The 23,435-nt window shown below is 46.9% G+C and overlaps 1 protein-coding gene across 1 annotated transcript in view; it reads right to left on the bottom strand.

Moving 5' to 3' along the window:
• RNF24 (ring finger protein 24) overlaps nucleotides 1-12,450 on the bottom strand; it is a 140,781-nt gene extending 128,331 nt beyond the window's left edge. Inside the window, exon 1 of the mRNA XM_066572932.1 lies at nucleotides 12,217-12,450. The gene's annotated coding sequence lies outside the window, so the exon portion shown is untranslated. The remainder of the gene's footprint in view (nucleotides 1-12,216) is intronic.
• Between the last annotated feature and the right edge of the window lie 10,985 nt (nucleotides 12,451-23,435).

The raw sequence follows: 23,435 nt of genomic DNA, 5'->3' as shown, positions 1-23,435 counted from the left end.
ATGCGAGGCATTTTTGAAACGAGCGATATTATATATGATTGCGGGAGATTAGAGTTCAAACTGCAAGTTTCATTACCGTAAAAGCATTAATGGCATTTAATCCTAATATATACGCATTATGCGCTACCACCCTGGATTGTGGCCAACCAATCCGGCATGCAGCTACCTCATTACAGGCCCATCTATAATACTGCTATAAATTATTATATGACCTGATATTAACGCTGCGGCTCCACGGAAATATGGAATCACAATTGAATCTGTGACGTTTCTTATCTCGGGACTCTTCCTTTAGACAGCTGCCATAACTGTGCGATGCCACCCGGTACATTGGCATGCGAGTCTCGGATGTCACGTGACGGAAACATGCATTAAAATAGTCAAAAACAGCAACTGTAAAATAATTACACATCTAATAAAAAGCTGTAATAAAATACAAGCCCACAATGACTCGTAAGTGATATATGTCCTGTTAATAGGTTCATATAAAGGACTATGTTGCTAATAACATATAAAAGGATGCTTGTAGCCTGAGAAAAAGGATAAACAATGTAATAACAACTATAGTGTGATGTAGACTTGTTCTCGTTGCACTCATGAGACAGCACAGAATGATAGAGGAGTCTCCTGATTACCCCACCAAATACCATCATGGGGCGAGGCATGGGACTGATGATGTGATTATGAGTGTGGAGACCAGAGCACCAAACCACTGGACACCAGGACAATACCAACCAACCATTAGACTTCCAGGACTGCAGTCACAAACCATTAAACATAGAGACTGAAGCAACAAACCACCGAGTAGGAGGAACTGGCAATAAACTACTGGAAGAAAGAGACTGAGCAAAAAGCATGGGAGTCTATGGTTTTGGCCAAAAACACCAGGAGTTGGGACACAGTAGCGTTAGGTACCAAAAACTATAGCAACAAACTATTAGCCAGCAGAGACTGTGCACTAGTCACCAGGAATTAGAATACCAAACAACTAGACACCAGGGACTAGGATACCAAACCACTGGACACTACGGACTGCAATACCAAACTACTGGACAACAGGAATAGGAATAATGACTAGACACTAGATACTGGGATACCAAACCACTGGACTTCAGGGCCTAGGATACCAAACCATTGGACACCAGGAAGAGGAATACCAAATGACTAGACACCAGGGACTAAGATACCAAACCATTGGACACCAGGAACTGAGGCAACAAACTACTAGACACCAGAGTGTGGAATACCAAACCATTGGACACCACAGACTAGGATACCAAACCACTGCATACCAGGGACAAGGAACCAAACCATTGGACACCAGTGACTGGGGCAACAAACTACTAGACTACAGAGTGTGGAATACCAAACTATTGGACACCACAGACTAGGGTACCAAACTACTGGATACGAGGGACTAAAGCAACAAACTACAGGACACCAGGGACTGAGGCAACAAATTACTAGACACCAGAGACTTGAATACCAAACCTCTGGACACCACAGACTAGAATACTAAACTATTGGACACCAGGGACAAGGATATTAAACCACTGGACACCAGGGACTGAGGCAACAAACTACTAGACACCATTTTTGAATACCAAACCACAGGACACCAAGGACTAAAGCAACAAATTACTAGACACCAGAGACTTCAATACCAAACTTCTGAACACCACAGACTAGGATACCAACCCACTAAACCAGGCACTGGGATGCCTAACTTCTGGATACAAGGGACTGGGATACCAAACTACAGGACACCAGGAATTGGAATACCAAACAACCGGAAATCAGGGACTTGGATACCACACCGCTGGACACCAGAGACTAAAAGTAACAAACCAAGCAGGACACCAGGGACTGAGGAAACAAAACACCAGAGACTTCAATACCAATCCTCCGGATACCTGAGATGGAAGCAACAAGCTACTGGATGCTATGAAATTGGGCACAAAACTGCTGGTTACTAATGACTGAAGCATCAAGTCACCGCACACTGAGGAGGGGATATTTTCTATTTTCTGACTGGTAAGAAGTTATATACTCTCTTGCTATACACTCTTTGACAAAAAAAAAAAATCAAGCACCTAGAAGGAGTTGTAAATTTGCTGCAAACCTTGCTCTGCCGTTCCATCTCAGGCAGATCTACAAATGATGAAAAGGAAGAGGAAAGGGACTTGTTATTTGTATAGCGCCAACTTATTCCAAAGAGCTTTCACTTATCGCCACCCAGCAAGCTGGGTACTCATTTTGCTGACCTTGGTGGGATGGAGAACTAAGCCAGCTACCTGAATGATGTGGGGATTGAACCTTCAAGTCATGAGCAAGAGCTTAGGACTGCATACTGCTGCCTTAATACTCTGTGCCACATGAAGAGTTGTGGTGTGATTAGATGAATGGTCTTGTCACCTGAGGCCCTAAATGTGCCCCACCCCACCTTGGCCTATAAAAGGCTCTCGGAGGCTCCTTGTGTGCAGTGACCTCTTCTTCCGCTTATGTAGAGCTTGTTGACCACTACAGGCCTCTACGACACAGAGAAGAGATGTCACCCCGATACCAGAGTCTGAGAGGGGCGCATTATTGGGATGTAAGAAGCTGGATGGTCATATAGATGAATTGTCCCCCACCGGGCCGTTCTGACCAGACTGTTGGGACCAGTGGATGGGGGCACACAATGCGACCCGGCTCAGGACCCCCCGACAGACCACCAGTAGAGAGGACCAACTCTTTTGTTGTCCACCATCCAGACACAGGGGGTGCCATCGTTACACCCCTGTGTCTGTCAGAACCATTCCAGGCAATTAGCTGAGGGACATTTGGTCTCATGGCGCCCATAATGTGTGACACCCACCGTCATCTATGTTTGCAGTGTTGTTGTGAACGATGAAACTGGACAGTGACAGCTCAGCGATATGTTCAGGACATCCTGCAGCCACATGTGGCTTCCAAGAGGTATTTTCCAGCAGGATAATGCTGGGCCGCACACACAAGGGGGTCACAGGAATGTCCCCACAACATTGTCACACTTCCGTGGCTGCCCAGTCACTAGATTCATCACCAATAGAATATGTATGGGACCAACTAGGGTGCCAACTTCCACAGCCTACAAGTTGGCACGATCTAGAAGCTCAGTTACTACAAATATGAACCGATATGCCGCAGGATACCATACGGAACCTGTATGCCTCCATGCCTACCTGTTTCACATCTTGTATCCAAGCTAAAGGCGGTACAACAGGGTACTAGAGCCTTCATGCCTACCTGTTTCACATCAGGTATCCAAGCTAGAGGCGGTACAACAGGGTACTAGGGCCTCCATGCCTGCGTGTATCATATCTTGTATTCAAGCTAGAGGTGGTACAACAGGGTGCTAGAGCCTCCATGTCCACATGTAGCATATTTTGTATCCAAGCCAGAGGCGGTACAACAAGGCCTCCATGCCTGCCCATATCACATCTTATATCCAAGCTAGAGGCGGTACAAAAGGGTACTAGAGCCTCCATGCCTGCCCATATCACATCTTGTATCCAAGCTAGAGGTGGTACTAAAGGGTACTAGAGCCTTCATGCCTACCCATATCACATCTTGTATCCAAGCTAGAGGTGGTACTAAAGGGTACTAGAGTCTTCATGCGCCCCCATATCACATCTAGCCTAAGCTAGAGTCAGTACAACAGAGTACTAGAGCCTCCATGCCCGCCTGTATTACATCTTATATCCAAGCTTGAGGCGGTACAACAGGGTACTAGAGCCTCCATGCCTGCCCATATCACATCTTGTATCCAAGCTAGACGCGGTACAACAAGGCACTAGAGCCTCCATGCCCGCCTGTATTACATCTTATATCCAAGCTAGATGCGGTACAACAGGATACTAGAGCCCCGATGCCCACCCATATCATATCTTATATCCAAGCTAGACGCGGTACAAGTGTATATATACTTCTAGGGGAGGGATTGGCCTGACAATGAGTGTATATATGTATATATACTTCTAGGGAGGATGATGCTAGTGACAATGAGTGTATATACACTTCTAGGGGAGGGATTGGTCTGACAATGAGTGCATTGGGCAGTGCAGCTTTCCAACAGTTCCGCTCCTCCTAGTGCCCTATCTTCCAGGAAATTATGGAGTTTATGAATGATTCCTGAGTTGGGAGAGACTTTAGGATGCATAGAGGTAATCCCATCAGTCAGTCTTCAGTGCCGCTGTATTTGTGGTGGAGCCCCCTTCTGGTCAGTAACACTTTGTATTCGCCTATATGGGAAGTTCCCGCTGGCCATGCAATCCGCTACAACATTTATTCTGGGCTCCGTGGGATGAAATGCTGCAAAAGGTAATTTATACGCAAAGATGATCGCTCAAAAGATAAGGAGAATTACAGTTTTGAGCGATCATTTTGCATAAGGTACTAATGCCCATTAGTACTTTATCAGCTTCATTTGCATACAAATGAGCCTCTGGGAGCTGTTGCAGAACTCAACAGCTCTGTAATTAGCTCTATTGTTCAGCCATGGGCTGTGCAGAGAATACAATGTTATCTCCTGCTCCCAGCATGCGGTCTGAATGATGGTTTTTATGCTGAACTACAAATCATCCTTCAAAGTGCACGATGGTAGCATTTACACACAACAATTATTGCTCAAAAGTCATCGTTTTAACAAATTTTGAGCATTAATCGTTGCATGTAAAAGGGCCTTAAGGTCTCACTTGAGTCTCAAGAGATTTGGGGGCACCCTGATACATCCTCAGACCCCTCATTAGTGATGCTGTGAGTTACACACTTGTCCTTTAAGTACAGCATCACAACCATGCTACAATACACACGTATGACAATAGCTTATCAATGACCCGGGCACATGTCACCGTGAGCGCTGCCCGCAGCTGCTGTACATTGCACCAGCCCGTGACCTCCAGATGCATTCTGGGACCTGGCATCTTTGTTGAAGAGGAAACAGATGCAAATGCACCTGCCCTGCGGATCTCGTATTCCCAGCGAGAAGGGAGTCCAACTAAGTGGGGAGGATAAATATAAACCCCCCATGTGACAGAGGTAACACACACCATTGGTAGCTCAGCTCCCCGTCTACATACAATAGCAAATGACATTAACTCCGACATCACTGATGCCCATGCATAAAGCCCCTGGGCATGTAGGCCCCCTGCACACTGGCGGAAATTCCGCGGCGGGATTTCACGCAGAATTTCCGCCCATGGAAGCTGCCATAAGATTGCATTAAAAAAACGCAATCCTAGGCAAACGGCCGCGATTTGTCTGCGTGAAATCTCACGCGGAAAACAAACCGCGGCATGCTCTGTTTCTGTGCGGCTCGCACAGGCCCGCACAAAAATGTCTCTCCCAGGCCGCGGCTCCGCTCTGCGCATGCACCGGCTGGCCGGCAGCCAGCATATCAGAGAGACGGAGCTGCGGGAGAAGGTGAGACCCGCACTGCTCCCTGCAGGGGCGCGCAGCGGGATCCGACCCGGCCGTCTGCAGGCGGCCATAGGAAAATTACCATTTCCCCCAAAAGGGGGGTAACCACCCAGCTTTCTACAGTCCCTGTTATATAGATTTACAGCCACCAACCCATAATCCCTTTTATATATTGCTTTCACTATGTTATTGGTATATGTGTCAGTCTTGACTGCAGTTCTGGCATTCTTTTCATGACTAAAGATGAACAGCGCTGTTGTATTTTCTATATCAGGAAGTAATGTATTCTGTTACTGAAAGGGAGCAATGCACTGTGGGAGGTCAGATCATAGACACAGCTCATCCGTTAGGTCACAAGTGTGACAATGAGGTGGAGCTTAAACATCGTAGTTTTGAATGCAGCTCTGGATGTGACTGGAGAAAACTACTTGAAATGACTCAAAATCAGTACAAAAACAAAAAGTTAGAGGTCATCTGTTAGATCACAAGTCTGATAACGAGGTGGGGCTTAATCAGAGGTTTGAAAGCAGCTCTGGTTGTGATTGGAGAAAACTACATGACATTACTCAAAATTAGTACAAAAGCCGGAGAGCTAATCTGTTAGGTCACATGTCTGACAATGAGGTGGAGCTTAAGCGGTTTTTGAAAGCAGCTCTTGTTGTAACCAGAGGAAACTACATGAAATGACTAAAAATCTGTACAAAAACAGTAGAAGCAAAGAATGTACAAAGTAACTCAACTTTTTATGTAGAATAAGGGCGACTACCCACTAGCGTTTGCGAATTTGCTGCGTTTTTTTTTTCCAGGTGTCTATGGGGCTTTCTAATGTTAAAAACGCATCGCGGCAAAATCACAATTTACCGCGAAATTGCGATTTTGCGCGATGCGATTTTAACATTACAAGTCCCATAGACCCCTGCAGAAAAAAAACGCTGCAAATTTCGCAGTAAAAAAAACTGTAGTGGGTAGGCACCCTAAAGTAGCATTTATTCAGTGTTTTTTCCCCCAGTATCATAATGTGCGGTGCTGCCACCTGATGGCAAAAAAATTGTGAATGTCACAAAAAAATTGTCCTAAGTATTTTCGGATGAATGGGGAAGGTCAAAGTTAGTGAGGGTTTAAGTTGTGCCAAGATTTACAACCACTGTTGGGCTCGACCCGAGTCCCGCTCTCCGCACCCCTGGCAAACAGCTCATTTTGCAAGAGGAAGCTGTGAGCAGCCTGGCATTTCCCTGCAGTGGCCACTACAGGGGAAATGTGGTATTACAAGACAGCCAATAACGAATGGCAGTCCTATAATAACAGAATGGCAGAAGGTCCACAAGGACTGGAAGCACTTTTACTGAGACATGGAGGGGAGTCCTGATTGGGGGACCTTGTAGGGCATCTTGGCACAACCCCTTGAATGCTGGGCCAATGGACAGCAATATTAAAAAGTGACCCAATGGGCACCATCACATTTAAGACTGTCTCTCCTTTAAAGGAACACTTTGGAAAACGACCAAGGCCTGCGGGGTGGAGCGTGACATAGGGGTTCTCTCTTTAGTGTGTCATGCTCCACCCCCTGCACTAGAGATTACACAGCGCATCAGTGGATTTTTCCTTTAAAGGGGTTTTCCGGCACTAAACTATTGATGATTGTTCCCAGGATAGGTCATCAGTAGTAGATAGGCGGGTGTCCAGGATCCCTAATGATCAGCTGATTGAAGTAACAACAATGCGGGTAAGTGCCATTGTCACTTCTGTCCATATAGACACAGCGCTGTACATTGTATAGTGGTTGTGCCTGGTATTGCAGCTTCACTTGAATGGGACTGATCTGCTCTCAGACCAGGTGACCAATGAATGTGATGTCACAGAGCTCCAGTGCTGCAGTCTCTACAATCAGCTGATCGGCAGGGTTCCCAAGCAGCTGACCCCCACCAATCAACTGTCGATGACCTTTCACTGCATCAGTAGTTTAGTTTTGGAAAACCCCTTTAAGCCGTTGTCTATTGCACTCAGTAATGTAACTAGTGTTCTGTGTCTTCCTTCGTCACGTTCTTGGGAGACACAAAGTAACATTCATCCTGACGCCGCAGAGTTGGCTCTTGGCACCGGGCATCGGCCGGAGGGGGCAGAGCTGACAGCTGGTGCGGCGTCACAGAATAACCTATGGGGTACGGAGAGCTGGAAGGACGGCGTGGAAGTGCTTGCTTTAGCTCAGCAGGACTTGGATCCTTCCAGAAGATTCCCTGGAGGCGAATTATGATGAAAAACATTCCGAAAGCGGAGCAAGTAGAAGGGATGTGGAAGACATCCTCAGGGGGGCCGGCCTCCTTTACTTGTCCGCAAACTATATGTATAAACTTCCCCCTTCTGCATATTAGAAACAGTTCTTCAGCTTTCTAATATACGTTTTAATATATATTTTCAAGATCTCTGCTTGCTGTCAGTCCATGGAATCCTTCTTCATAAGCTGATACCTAATATATCTTACAGCTAACGGTTTATTACACCTGTATCCCATCTAGACATCCTCAGGGATTTTACCTGCGCTGATACATTGTAGCAGACTCAGAGATTTGGGCAAGCTGGTTCATTTAGCTCATAGAGGACTGTCCAGATTAGATACAATTGTAACAAACCCTCAGCTGTGATAACTACTGGGGCACATTCACACGGGCGGGTGCAATATTGGTCTGTAAAAACGCACGTGCAATTTAGTGCCTATTTGAATGCATACGTGCATTTTTTTTTTTTACGTCTGTGCTGCATTCGTGCTCACTGCACTTTTCATAAACGCAAAAACAAAAATTACGCCAGTTTTGTCAAAACCCACAAAAAATGGTGTGCAAAAAAAAAAAAATTCACGGACCAAAATCGCCATTAAAGTCTATGGGTATGTAAAAAAAGAAGCCGCAGAAAAGATGCCTTGGCATCCGTATTTACTGCGGCATTTTTGCGCACGTCTTCTGTAGGTTGTGACAAAACTGCTATCACTTGGGCTTTCTTGCTTTTTTGCGTGCGTGAAAAACGCAGTAAACGTGAATGTAACATGGAGCCATAAAATGGACATCAAATACGCACATTCACACGCATTGAATACGATTTTCTTTACACATCAGAATGCACCAAATTAACTCCTTGTGTCCATGTGCTCCCCGTATGCAGGGCGAAAACACACTGTGTGCGCAGGTTATTCCCTGACAGCAAGCAGGCATCTCGGAAATGGCAAGAAACCGAAACGCAAAGTACAATAGGACGTTGCAGATGGTCAGCTCTGTTTCTTTCTGCAGCGGCGTCCTCGCAGGAGCGCCATACTGCATAGACCTTTACACGGACCAATAGTCGCCAAAATATGCGCTCCAACAAGCGATTATGGCCAACTGTCAGCCTGCGAACACATGGCCACCGACAGGACAATGAGCGAGAATTCACTCCGTAGTCACTGCTCGCTCAGTGTGAGATGCCTAATCTTCGCCTATTTGCATTGAATGGAGGCGGGCGGCCAGAATAGATCTTTGGCGCATTCCGCCTCTGTTCTCCGATAGACTATCACTCCTGTGTGAAAGCAAGGAGCGATAGTTACTATGACGGCTGCCGTCCCATGTACAGGTACCTTAACCGATATGGATGGAGGGTCCCACCAATGGATGAATAGCCTCTAGCTAGGCTGATAACAGAGAGCAATAGATGGTAAAGGAAGTGGACAAAACTGGAGATTAAGTAAATATTGAGCTACTTTTTTGAATATTTTTTAACTATAAGGTTCTCAGATGACAGATGTAGCAGAGTTGAGTAGGTCATCGTGTTGCTCATATTCGCAGTCAACACATTCAGCTCTGCTACATCTGTTTACACCCTCAGAATCGGGTTTATTTTAGCATCACGTGCACATTTACATAAATATTCTGTATAACAGCGCCCTGACCCTGCAGTTCTTGTTTTGAGAGCTTTGTGCCACACAGCAGTGGCATCATGTGGCATAGACAGTAGACATGTCGCAGACACAGTTTCCTCATTGCAGAAGACTTGAGTATCAGCGTCACCATGCAACTTTATAATGCCATGCAACAAAGTTGCAGTAGGTAAAAGTCACTAGGCATTCCTGCACCTAGTCTCAGGCTTGTGCTACATTCTGCAGTACCAGGTGCCAGGAGGGTGGCAGGGCCCAATGGTGGGCTTTCACAAGCACCATTTCACCCAACCTTATTGAAACAGGAGCCAATGTACATTTCATGTACCATCACATTGACAACTGCTATCTGTTTGCAGTGGTATCAGACCACACTGTCTGGCCACAGCTCTGCACTGCTTTGGGTGCAAAGAATCCTTTTACCTCCAAGAACTCCATGAGGAGGGAGTATGCTGGACCTGAGCAACTCTGCAGTCAATGGCTGCAGGCATAAACCTATGTACAGGGCCGTCTCCAAATGTACAGTATGTCAGCCCTTGAGTAGCAGAGGCACAGAGCGCCCCCTGTCTGACTCATCCTTGCACTGACAAGCATAGGGTATCCTACACACATGGCCAAGGACCCTCCAACCCTGGTGAGCTAGTGATGCTGATACTGCCTGACTATAGGCCACAACCCTAAGTGCCTTAGGAGGTTGTCATGCCAGGACTTACAATACGACACCTAATATTTGGGGTGCATTAAGACGGGCAATTACCATGTGCGATATCTGACCATATCACAATCAGCTGGATATCACGCGTGAAAAGCACCTTCACAGGCGGAAATCGCAGGCTGAAGAGTGTGATAACAGTCCGATATCACTCACCCATGGAAATACAGCTCTAAGAGGGTCTTCCTGTTTGATGCAAATAAACCTTAATGGAAAGTTCTGCAACTTTCTAATATGCTTTATATGTTCCATTTCCTCACCACATTCAAGATCTCTGCTTGCTGTCTATGAATGGGAACATTCTCGATTACACTCGGAGGCTCAAACCATGTCCGGAGTTTGGTACAGTGTGCCAGTGCTGCCAGCTCGGAGTGCAGGATGCTCATGTTGCTGCTGTCTATGGCTTGTAGGATGACGGGTTATACTGATACACTGCAACGAACCATCAGCTGTGAGAACAGGGCTAGGTCTTCTTAAAGAGGATATCCCACCATAGTAACTGAGTACCAATGATAAATGTCTGATCACCGAGACTCCCCCGGGGAGTTCGATTACTTCGCTATCTACAGCAGTCTCATAGAGATCAATGAATTAGTAGTGTACATACCTGCTGTCCATTCATACAGAGGAGGACTTAGGACCCCCCTTGTCGTGATAAATGGGGGTTTCAGTGATCAAACACTTATGGTGGGACAACCTCTAGAAGGGTTTTTTTTGGCACTCATCATCAATAGTTGATTGCTGGGGTTGGCTGCTCGGACAGCGGCTCTCACTTTATTCCATACCATGCACAGCGCCGTACCTTATATAGTGGCTGTGCCTGGTATTGCAACTCAATCCCATTCATCTGAGCTGCTCTCAGGCCATATGAGCAATGAACATGAGGTCACAGCGCCCATTGGAGGAGATCCCTAGCGGTGGACCCTGCCAATCAACTATTGATGACCTATTCTGAGGATCGTCCATCAACACTATAGTTCCGGAAAACCCCTTAAAGCTTCTTTATGTAAATATGAATGTTTCCATTCACCAACGCCAAGCAGAGATCTTGCGCAGGGTGAGAAATGAAAACACTGAGCATGTTAGAAATTCCGTAAACGCTTTATTTACAAGGAACCGGAAAACCCTTTTAAGCGACGACCCGGCGTGCTGCTAACACAGGAAGCTGCGCCAACGTGAATCAGGCAGATAACAGAATGCTAAATATTATAAGCACAGATAAGGCAGATTCCTGAACGTGAGACTCGGCGTATAATACTCCAGTACTGAACGCTATAACAGCCCGGAGCGCACCAACTGCCAAACAAGGGGGGACCAGATTCTCAGGAGCGCATTTTCTGTCATTTTCCAACAACATATGTCCTGGAGTCCGCTGACATCTCCGCCTGGCTCCCTCACTACAGATGCTTTGGTGGATTTTCCCCTTTTGGAGCAGCCTGCCAATGGCCAGCATTTCCACAGCGCACACCCCCCCCCTCCCTGACTATGAATTGTGCAAGTCTGCATTCACCTTCAGCAAAGCTCCACATGGGAGCAAAGACAAATATAAACACCACAGGGCACAAAGGGGGTCGAACCTGTGACATATCGCACAGGGTTAGGTGGGAAAATGAGACGCTGCAAAGCTGGGATATTGCAAAAAAAGTGTGCAAGAATTTAAGGGGGTCATTACCACCTTAATATGCAAAAGGAGAATTACCAAAGATTGTGTTATAGCGAGGATGTGCAAAGTAGATGCCACAATGCGACATGGAAAATTACAGCGATGCATGCAAACGGCACTGTGGGCAGCAAGGGGACGCACGCCTGGTATAGGCAATCATATGGCCAGAAAATCATAAAAAATTCAATACAAGGAGGCATCATGAAAGCTGCATGACAACCGGAGACAAGAAAAACGTTGGCGAATCCGATGTCATCATCATCATTGGATGAGATCATATAATGACGCTTCCATTCAAAGTTCTCGAGATCATTAGTAGCATCTACCCATCCGCTACATCTCCTGCCAAGCAATGCAGCCCCTGACATTAGACAAGGCATTGGATATGAACCATCCTTAAGGTTGGACTTTCTAGAAATCACTGGGTCACGATGCCAGGCTGCCTATTGGCATTCACTATTAGTAGGGTCGTGCCAGGCATATGCGGCGGTGCTGTGGACTCACCCAGGGATGAGGCAGGAGGTCCAGATGTGAGGTCCAGAGGTTGATCCTTTTATTAAATCCCAATGCTAGGGCTGGGCACTGCAATGGGTCCTATGCTATGCACCCTGGCATAGAGCGGGCAGGTCCTGATGCCCGGGGCTTCCAGTCACCACTGGTTGGCTAGAAAGAGGAAAATGATCATTTGTCTGGCAGGATTTCTTTTCTTTGCACGTAGCATAAGAGAGGGAGCGAACGACGAGGTGTCCTCCCTCCCCTGCCAATCATACCAGGTCTGTCTGTATACAGAGGGAGGGCAGAGGGGCCGGGCGAGGGAAGGGGCAGGGACAGAGGAATAGAGAGACAGAGTCAGGAGAGGAGGGAGCACAGGAGAGACAGACAGAGGGAGGGAGGGAGCACATGCAAAGGGAGGCTGCAAAAAGAGGCGAGACACAAAGGAAAATACACAAACGCGTTGGGCTTTGCTGAGTCTGGACGTAGAACACTTCCAGTAGTAAATCCAGAACATAATCCGTTATGCGCCTAGTTCAAACATAATTGCGCAGATTGGCCATTCAGGAGCCTGGGAACGCTGGGTGACGATACTTGCGGAAGTAGCCATGTCCGTTCATACTTCGTCAGACCGTCCTGCGCAATTCTATCTTTCGTTCTGTTTTGGGAGCAGAAATACAGTATTAAACATTTCGGTTTTTTTAGCAGAACTAATAGCGCCGTCCACAACGCTGTCTGTACTGCCAAAATAATGGAAACCTAATGGAAGGGAAGTTTTCAGTTTTGTTCTTACATTATAGAAGGAAGCAGCGGAAAGGCTTCTATCTGCTTCTGTCAAACGTACGGTTTAATGGAGTTAAATCTAACAAAGCACGCTCCGCAGGTAAGACGATGAGATATGACAGACGCGGATATAAACGGAGGCTGAAAGCAAGAAACAGTACAATTTCTGGGGTTATTTATGGAATCGTGAGCGGATCTCTAAAAATAAACAGAAATTTTTCCGTCCCCTTCACTTTCATTAGTGAATTCTGTTATTTTAAACGGATCCGTTAATAGCAGTGCGCAATATGTGAATGAGCCCTAAATGATGCAGCCCGTTGCCTTACAACACCATTAGAATTGAGACAGATATCTGAGGGGTTAATTCGCAGCCTTTATATAAGGGCGTTCCAAAGTATTAGCTCCGCCTTCATACCCCCCCCCCCCCCTAATTGTCTTCGTTCTTACTAATACGTACTCCAATGTATTTATCTGCCTCAATTTGTGTCCCATCTGCCCTTTATCTGCCCCCATTTGCCCTCTCCCTGCTTTTGGTCTACCCCTTTTTTTTTATGTTTTTACTAAATTTTAACTAATGTAAACTCAGCATTTAGTGGTGTTTACAGACTGTAGAAAAGTTTCCAAATGTTCTGAGGTGTTATGTCATAAACACGGACATCTCTTAACCCCCTCCACCATTACAGAATCAGTGCTGGGTCGCCACGTAATTGTAGAACCTCACATCACACCCATCGTTAATATCGCTCTACTGGATGAACTGGGTCGGGAAACAGTACTTGTACTCATAGAGTTACTGGTCTGGAACTGGAATTTACTGGGATGATCTAAAACTGACCATAGACTGCGGAATGTATGTCTGACAATTAGTGGCGGTATTCTTAATTCTTGCAAATGGGGACAAGACAGGCGCTTACAAGCAATGAAAGCTACTTAGTCATCGAAATGATGAAAATTAGTGGGGCTGAGAGGGTTAATTCCAACATTCCATTGTGTTCTAAGGCACTGAGTGAGTTAGATCTAACATTTCCAATCGTCTAGGGCACTGAGGAGTTAACACTAACAACCCTGGCGTTTTAGGACATTAACGAGTTGATATTAACCCACCTGGTGGTCCAGGGCCCTGAGGGGTTAATGCTAATATTTCTGGTGTAGGGCACTCAGAGCTAAATTCTAACATCCCTGATAGTGTAGGGCACTAAGGGGTTAATACTAACATCCCTAGTAATGTAGGGCACTGAGGGGTTAATACTAATATCTCTGGCATTCTACAACATGGAAGGGTTAATACTAACACTCCTGGTGTTCTAGGACAGGGGTCCCGAACTCCAGTCCTCAGGGACCACCAACAGGTCATGTTTTCAGGGTATCCTATGGTAAGTACACCTGTGGCAAGGTCTGAGGCACTGATGATAATTACATCACCTGTGCCACACTGAGGAAATCCTGAAAACATGACCTGTTGGCGGTCCCTGAGGACTGAAGTTGGAGAACACTGTTCTAGGACACTGATGGGCTGATTCTAATATCCCTGATGATGGGTGATGTAGGGCACTGAGGGGTTAATACTACCATACCTGGCACTTTAGAGCATTGAAGGGTTAGTACTAACATCACTGGTGCTCTATGGCACTGATGTGTTAGTACAAACATTCCTGGTAGCCTATGTACGGAGGGAGTTAATTCAAACATCTCTGGCGTTCTAGGGTAAATACTAACATCCTTGATATTTTAGGCCACCCAGGGGTTAATACTAACATCCCTGGTGGTGTAGGGCACTGAAGGGTTAATACTAACATTGGTGATGTTTTAAGGCACCGACAGGGTTAATTGTAATATTCCTGTTACTCTAAGCACTGAGGGGTTAATACTAACTATCCTGATGTTTGAGGGCACTGATGGATCAGTGCTAATGACCCCTGAGGGAGTTAAGGCACAGAGGCGGTTTAATTATAACAATCCTGGTGATGTACGCCAGTGAAGGGGTTAATACAAACATTCCTGATGTTTTAGGACACCGAGGGGTTACATCTAACATTCCTGGTGGTGCAGGGAACTGACAGGTTAATTGTAACATCCCTGGTGGTGTAAGGTGCTGAGGGGTTAATTCTAACATCCCTGGAGGCGTAAGGCACTGAAAGGGTTAATACTAACATTCCTGATGTTTTAGGACACCGAGGGGTTACATCCAACATCAGGGGCGTAACTAAAGGCTCAGGGGCCCTGATGCAAAAGGTGAGCTGCCCCCCCCCCCCCCCTCTATCTGTATCTGTACCCGTACCCATACCTAAACCATGCTGCACAGAAGCATAACTTGAAGCTTCTGGCCCCCAATGCAAAACCTGTAACGGGGCCCCCAACTATAATGCTTTATTCATAGTACTGGGCTCCCTATATGGAGAAGAGAGGCCTTATGGGCCCCCTAAGGCTCCTGGGCCCGGGTGCAACCGCATCCCCTGCACCTACTATAGTTACGCCCCTGTCCAACATCCCTGGTGGTGTAGGGAACTGACGGAATAATTCTAACATTCCTGGTGGTGTAAGGTGCTGAGGGGTTAATTCTAAAATTTCCTAGAGGTGTAAGGCACTGAAAGGGTTCATTCTAACATCCCTGGTGTCTTAGGGCACTGAGGGGTTAATACAAACATTTCTGATGTTTTAGGGCACTAATATCTCTTGTAGTCTAGGCACTGAGGGGTTAATACTAACATTCCTGGTGGTCTAGAGCAATGAAGCTCCTACACTGAGGACTGCAGGACTTCCTCCGGCTACCTCCTGGGTGGCTGCAGACTCTTCTGCCACCCTGACACCTCCTCCTCAGCTACCAACCAATCACAGAGCAGCTCACCCTCCCATACAGGCTCTCTGATTGGCTGATGAAGTGACCCGTAGAGAGTGTCAGTAGGGGTAGGGGAAATCAGGAGACCTATGCAGAGTCGATGACTTCCACCCTCTGCTCCCCTGCACCAGCACTGTGCCCACCCTGGTGGGCCTGTGTGCCATCTCTAAATGCAAGCTTCTGGGCCCTGATGCAACATCAGTCCCAGGGTCCCCAACCGCCAGGTCCCATGTATAGTAATGCTGGTGGCGTCTCATGTGGCAGAGGGGTATTTGGCTGCCCCCTATAGCTGCACCACAACACGGAGCCCCGGAAATAAGACACCAGTAGAGCCGCCCGCTGAGATCATACAGCAGTACAGAGGGTCTCCATACGGCAGGACAGTGCGCTGAGCGATCCCCGGACTGTAGGGGGGATATTATAGGGTACGCTATAATTCAAGCGCCCGTATAACGGATCATAACGTCCATATTCAGTCCGAGTCTGAAACTGACAGAACTCAGGTCCGTTAAAATCAATGACCGCATTCACGTGTGCCATTATTTTCGCGGACTGATGTCCGATTCTTGAACCAGAATGAACGATTCAAGTAAATGGATGTGTTAAAAAAAACGTGAAGCGCTTACGTGGCATTCGTGTGTGATCCGTTTTTATTCACACACACATTGACTTCTATGGGAGTTTGAAATCACATCAATCAGGCGGCCTTCCGTTTCTTTTTCAGGGGTGCATTAGGATACGCAAAAAACACGAAAACAGCAGAAAGTGATGTAAACCGCACCTCCGCACTGAAATTGGACAGTTTTTCTCTGACTAAGGGCTCTTTCACACGGGGAGCTAGGCGCGCTAAAATCACGCAGCATTTAGAATGGTTTTCTATGGGAACGTTTAGATTTCTTCATCACCATTGGTTCTAATAGTTGGGTGTTTATTACACGCGCAAAATTTTTTTGCGAGGAAATAGGAGCCCTCACTTCTATCCGTTCTAGGGAAAGCTGGGTGACAGCTAATATACTTCCCATCACGATTCACCGTGTCGTCAACTGTTCACATGTGTCGGATCAGACACGGATCCACATCGAAATCTGCCTCAAACCTGACAATAAGGCCCCTTTCACACATGTGCGCAAAAATCACGCGCTTAAAAAACGCGCTGCTATTAGAACCAAGGGTTTCCTATGGGAGCATTCAGATGAAGGAATCTAAGTGTTTCCATAGCAACCCACTGGTCCTAATAGCCGCGTGTTTTTTTAAGCATGTCATTTTGATTAGCGCGCTCACCAACGTGCGATTAGCTTGTGGATGCGAGGCATTTTTATACCAAAACCGCCTCGCCTCACTTCGGGGGAAGTAGCGATCCTCAGAGGTTGTTTTCAATGGGAAGACCTGCCATCGCATGCACCTAGCACGCGGTGCGATGCTGCCACCGACCCCATTGAAAACAATAGGTGATGGGAGGTCACAAAGATAGGACGTGCCGCGATTTGTTTCCGGCATCACAGCTTTCATTTCACCTCAGCAGGATAGGAAATTACAACCAATCACAGCGCAGCTTTCATTTTGTATACTGCTGAGGTAAAGTGAAAGCTGTGCTGCGATTGGTTGCTAGGGGCAACAGAGACAGATTTGCTTTTAGACCGCTTTCATAAAAGTGTGGTGCCGGCCTAGTTTTCTGTGGTCGCCCTGTATATTTCCTGCACTTGATCTTCACCTCTCTCCCTTGACTGTGCCAATTCCTCTTGCGTTTTCAGGTGGCCGCCATTTTCTAACTAGAATATGCACTGCTCTGTGATTAGATGGGACCAGAAACAGAGAGAAGGAGGAGGAGATCAAGTGCAGGCAATGTGCCCCCTCCACCCTCCGTGGTGGTGCGACAACAGGTGCAGGAAGGCGGCGGAGCTGACAACAGAGGCAGAGGCCGGGTCTTTAGAAAAAAATGAACTTTAAGGCCTCTATCACACAGGCGACGCGATATCACTGCGAGAAAAGTGTAGGGATATCGCATTGGTGGTCTGTGCGATATCCCTGCAATACCGCGCGACTTTGTCGCACCATGTGTGAGGATTTTTTTGGGGGGTAGGGGGTCTGGCAAGGCACTTCAATCCATCTTCTTCCATAGCACGGCATACTCTATTTCTGGAGGTCCGCGCCACACACTAACATGGTGGCCTCAGTGAACCGTTCATCATTTCCATAATGTAGCTTCTCTGTTCCGCGTAGCGCCTTCATGAAACACCCCGCTATACTGGTACAGCATTAACCCGCGCATAACCAGCTCTATATGCTAACATACATCAACTATTCTAACACATCACGTATGTTCGTCACAGTCTTATCAAGGGTCAGAAACGCTATCTTTTCTCCTTAGGGAGAGCACCTAAACGGTGAGTGAGGAGGCTCAAATGACCACGCACGCTCCTCTGGGTAATATGCAAATAAGGGAGATGGAATAAATCCTCCACAGTGCCACCTATTGAAAGGCAGCATTCCTTTCAGCCAAAGTCTGACTTTGGCTTGAAGGAATGCTGCCTTTCAATAGGTGGCACTGTGGAGGATTTATTCCATCTCCCTTATTTGCAGTCTCATCAAGTGTGCGCATGTTTAGTCATAAGAGGCCGGCCTCACGTGTCTGGCAGCTTTCGATGTTCTGGGTCCATCTCTTCATTATCTACTTCGAGACCAAGGCCCCCCGGGAAAGAGCCTCTCTCTCCTTCCACGCGCTCTGTGTCATTCTCGTTTGACCCCGGTCATCGGGCCCTTTTGGTGTCTTCAGCATCTGCCCTCTGATCGCCAGGGCTATTCTGGTGGCCAGCCTGGAAACAGCACTCTGGTCACAATTCATAAGTTGCACCAGAATGTCAACTTATTTCCTATTCACGGGATAACTTGCTGATCAGTGGGAGTCTCAACACCTAGACCACAGATCTCAAGAACAAGGGTCTGGTATCCCCCATCCTTCACACTGTGGGGTTACTGCACCACCCTCAGTAAGGAGGAGACTGCATGGTGTGCACAAGTACACCAACACTCAGTTCACTTTCAGTAGGACTGCTGAGATACCCAAGAGACACCAGCTCGGGTATTTCTCTCACTGCCATTGAAATGAATGAAGCGCTAACCTTGCATGCTCGGCCAGGGTTTCGTTCAGAGTGATGTCACTGCGAGGGAAGAAGCATGTGTTTTCGAATGGCCAAGTCAGAGTCCTGACCTTAGCTCTATGGAGATACTGTGACATGACCTGAAGAAAGCTGTACACACAAGGCATCCCAGAAATATTGATGAACTGAAACACATTTCCTTGGAGGAAAAAGTTCAAAATTCTTCTTCAACATTTTGCAAATCTTGTTTGCAGCTACAGGACACATTTTGTAGAGGTGATTCCATCTTAATATAAGGGGGTCCCAGTGTTCCCCAGTTGGCATGTTTGCTACCCCTCCACTAATTTCAATGAGACTGACAGAAATAGCCATATGCTTGTACTAAGCTAACTGCATCCGTCCTTTGAAATTAGTGGAGCAGCAGTGAGCGTGTTTGGCCACAGCTCAATTAATTTGGGGGCGCAAAGGAATCCCAGTCTTGTGATCAGTGGAGGTTACGGTAGTCAGACCCCAATCGATCAGTCATCCCCCATCCAGTGGAAAGTGATAACTTTCGAACTTCGTAAAACCCCTCTACTTGCATATTGTGATAGATGGGGGTCCCTGTTACAGGGGATCATGTAGCAGTTGCACAGCGCCTGGACTCCTGACTGATCTACACTCATTGTCAGCACCGATCCCTCCCCTAGAAGTTGTCGGATTGATGAAACTTTCTCTCTGTGTGATTGTAACATTGATATAAGTGATTACATATCAGAGCAAAAGCATCATTTATTGTGGAGAACTGACCCCTTGAATGAATGCTCTAGTACCCTGTTGTACCACCTCTAGCTTGGATACAAGATGTGATATGGGCAGACATGGAGGCTCTAGTACCCTGTTGTACCACCTCTAGCTTGGATACAAGATGTGATATGGGCAGACATGGAGGCTCTAGTACCCTGTTGTACCACCTCTAGCTTGGATACAAAATGTGATATGGGCAGACATGGAGGCTCTAGTACCCTGTTGTACCACCTCTAGCTTGGATACAAGATGTGATATGGGCAGACATGGAGGCTCTAGTACCCTGTTGTACCACCTCTAGCTTGGATACAAGATGTGATATGGGCAGACATGGAGGCTCTAGTACCCTGTTGTACCACCTCTAGCTTGGATACAAAATGTGATATGGGCAGACATGGAGGCTCTAGTACCCTGTTGTACCACCTCTAGCTTGGATACAAGATGTGATATGGGCAGACATGGAGGCTCTAGTACCCTGTTGTACCACCTCTAGCTTGGATACAAGATGTGATATGGGCAGGCATGGAGGCTCTAGTACCCTGTTGTACCGCCTCTAGCTTAGATACAAGATGTGATACGGCAGACATGGAGGCTCTAGTTCCCTGTTGTACCACCTCTAGCTTGGATACAAGATGTGATACAGGTAGGCATGGAGGCTCTAGTATCCTGTTGTACCACCTCTAGCTTAGATACAAGATGTGATACACGTAGGCATGGAGGCTCTAGTATCCTGTTGTACCACCTCTAGCTTGGATACAAGATGTGATACAGGTAGGCATGGAGGCTCTAGTTCCTTGTTGTACCACCTGTAGCTTGGATACAAGATGTGATACGGGGTGGCATGGAGGCTCTAGTTCCTTGTTGTACCACCTGTAGCTTGGATACAAGATGTGATACAGGTAGGCATGGAGGCTCTAGTTCCCTGTTATACCACCTCTAGCTTGGATACAAGATGTGATACAGGCAGGCATGGAGGCTCTAGTACCCTGTTGTACCACTTCTAGCTTGAATACAAGATGCAATATGGGTGGGGATAGAGGCTCTAGTACCCTGTTGTACCACCTCTAGCTTGAATACAAGATGTGATAAAGAAGGGGGGCATGGAGGCTCTAATACTCTGTTGCACCATATCTAGCTTGGATATAAGATGTGATACGGGTGGGCAAGCAAGCTCTAGTACCCTCTTGTACTGCCTCTAGCTTGGATGCAAGATGTGATACAGCTGGGCATGGAGGCTCTAGTATCCTGTTGTACCACCTCTAGCTTGGATACAAGATGTGATACGGGCGGGCATGGAGGCTCTAGTACCCCATTTGGATGCCTCTAGCTTGTATGCAAGATGTAATATGAGCAGGTATGGAGGCTCTAGTACCCTGTTGGGCTGCCTCTAGCTTTGATACAAAATGTGATACGGGCGGGCATGGGGGTATACAGGTTCTGTATGGTATCCTGGGGCATATAACTCCACATTTGCAGTAACTGAGCTTCTAGATTGTGCAATCTTGTAGGGTGTCAAAGTTGGCATTCCAGATGGTCCCATACATGTTCTATTGGTGATAAATCTGGCAACCGGTCAACCACGGAAATGTGACAATGTTGTGGGGACATTCCTGTGACCCCTTTGTGTGTGAGCGGCCAAGCATTATCCTGGTGCCTCTTGGAAGCCACCATGAGAGGAACACATGTGGCTACAGGATATCCTGAACATATCGCTGAGATATTATTGTCCAGTATCGTTGTCCACAACACCACTGCAAATAGAGATGATAGTGGGTGTCAAAGGCCGCACACATTATGGGCGCCATGAGGCCAAGCACCTGGAAATAGTTCCGACAGACACAGGGTTGTAACGATGGCGCCCCTGCCTCTGGATGGCCAGCAACAAAACAGTTCGAGTTGCTCTCTAAAGATTCGGGGACCGGCGCGGGTGACAGGTGAGTTGTGGCGGGGAGCGGGTGTTAGCGGGACCCGAATCTTTAGTATACTCGCTCATCTCTATTGCTCATGCTTCAGCGATCAGACAATCCTCTCTACTGGTGGTCTGTCGAGGGTGTCCTGAACCTGGTCACTTTGTGTGCCCTCACACATCCACTGGTCCCTAACAGTCTGGTCAAAACGGCCGGTGGTGGACAATTCATCGATACGACCATCCAGCTTCTCACACCCCAATAATGCGCCCCCTCTCAGACTCTGGTAACGGGGTGAAATCTATTCTCTGCGTCGTAGAGGCAAACAGTCCCCACAATAGAGGTAGATGTGTGCGGTTGTTGATGTGTTTAGCTATAATGGATACAATTATAACAAACTCTCAGTTTTGTGAGAAGTATTGGGTCAGAACAGGTTTTCAGCCTTTGGATGTAAGCAAGAAATGATCCTACTCACTGACAGCAAGCAGATTTCTTCAAAATGATGAGGGATTGAAACAGAAGGCATATTAGAAAGTGGCAGAGTGGGTTACAATAGTTGGCATTGTTTGCACAGTTCATAGTACCGATACAGTGCCAAGGAGGTGAAAGGGAATAGACAATGATGGGGACTGGTGGAGAGACCTACCGGTATCGCTGCTAGGACAGAGGGTCAGTGTGGTGGTTACAATAGGATTGTTCTCCCTTGGCGATGTGTATGACATACAGCTTTTTGTTGTCCGTGACACGGCGTGACGGCGGTGATCATTATCTTATCAGAGGTGAATTGTCTGTCCGGACTGTCATCCTCTTCGGCTTCTTAAGCTCTTTTTAGACAATACGGTTCTCGTTTGCACGAGCGAAGGAGCTGGTGATGTCATCAGCATCTGATCCACGAGCGAAGGAGCTGGTGATGTCATCAGCATCTGATCCACGAGCTAAGGAGCTGGTGATGTCATCAGCATCTGATCCACGAGCGAAGGAGCTGGTGATGTCATCAGCATCTGATCCGCGCTTGTGCGGCCTGTTTAGACAGGTAGATCCAATGTCCACTGGCTTACCTATGTGGGACACTGAACGATCAGTCCTTTAACTGAATGATAAATGAACGATCCAACAATGATTTTTAGTCCTGCAGAAACTGAGCGTTGAATGAGAAGCGTATGATTCTCGTTCATCGTTCAGTCGTTGGCTCACGTTTAGACTGAATGATTTTTATTCACTTTTTTGAACAGTATTCGTTACATCTAAAAGCACCCTAAAGCCCCCTGTCCACAGCCGTTGCGGAATATCACCAGCGATATTCTGCCACCGGGATGAGGGGGAGCACTGACTGGTCTCAGCGGTGAGCCTATCTGACAGATAGGCTCACTGCGGAGAATCGCCACAAATCGCGGCATGCCGCAATTTAGATCCGTCGAGCAGAGAATCGCTATGGAAAGCTTCACACAGCATGGTCCACCGGCGATTTATCACCAGTGGATTCACGCCTGTGGACATGCAGCCTTAGTTTTCTGCTTGTGAGATAACTGGATAACAACTAACTTTGGCCACCATTACACCTACCATAAGAACCAGGATGACAATCCTACCTAGTATGGCAGCAATCGAGAAAAGAGTCGTATCACCACACATGGCAAGATAAAAATAAGTGAACCCTTTGAAATGACCTGGATTTCAGCACTGATTACTAAATGTCTACAATATCTAAGTCACAATTATAGACCGATTTAATATACCTGATAACCCACAAACAGATAGTCATACAGTCATACTCTCATGCATGCAACATCTCTTTATATGGAAATCAGCCTGGGCCCCTCT

Source organism: Eleutherodactylus coqui, chromosome 7, assembly GCF_035609145.1.
Source record: "Eleutherodactylus coqui strain aEleCoq1 chromosome 7, aEleCoq1.hap1, whole genome shotgun sequence".
NCBI classification, from domain to species: Eukaryota; Metazoa; Chordata; class Amphibia; order Anura; family Eleutherodactylidae; genus Eleutherodactylus; species Eleutherodactylus coqui.
Note: the sequence above shows the minus strand (reverse complement) of the source record. Positions and strands in the feature narration are given on the sequence as shown.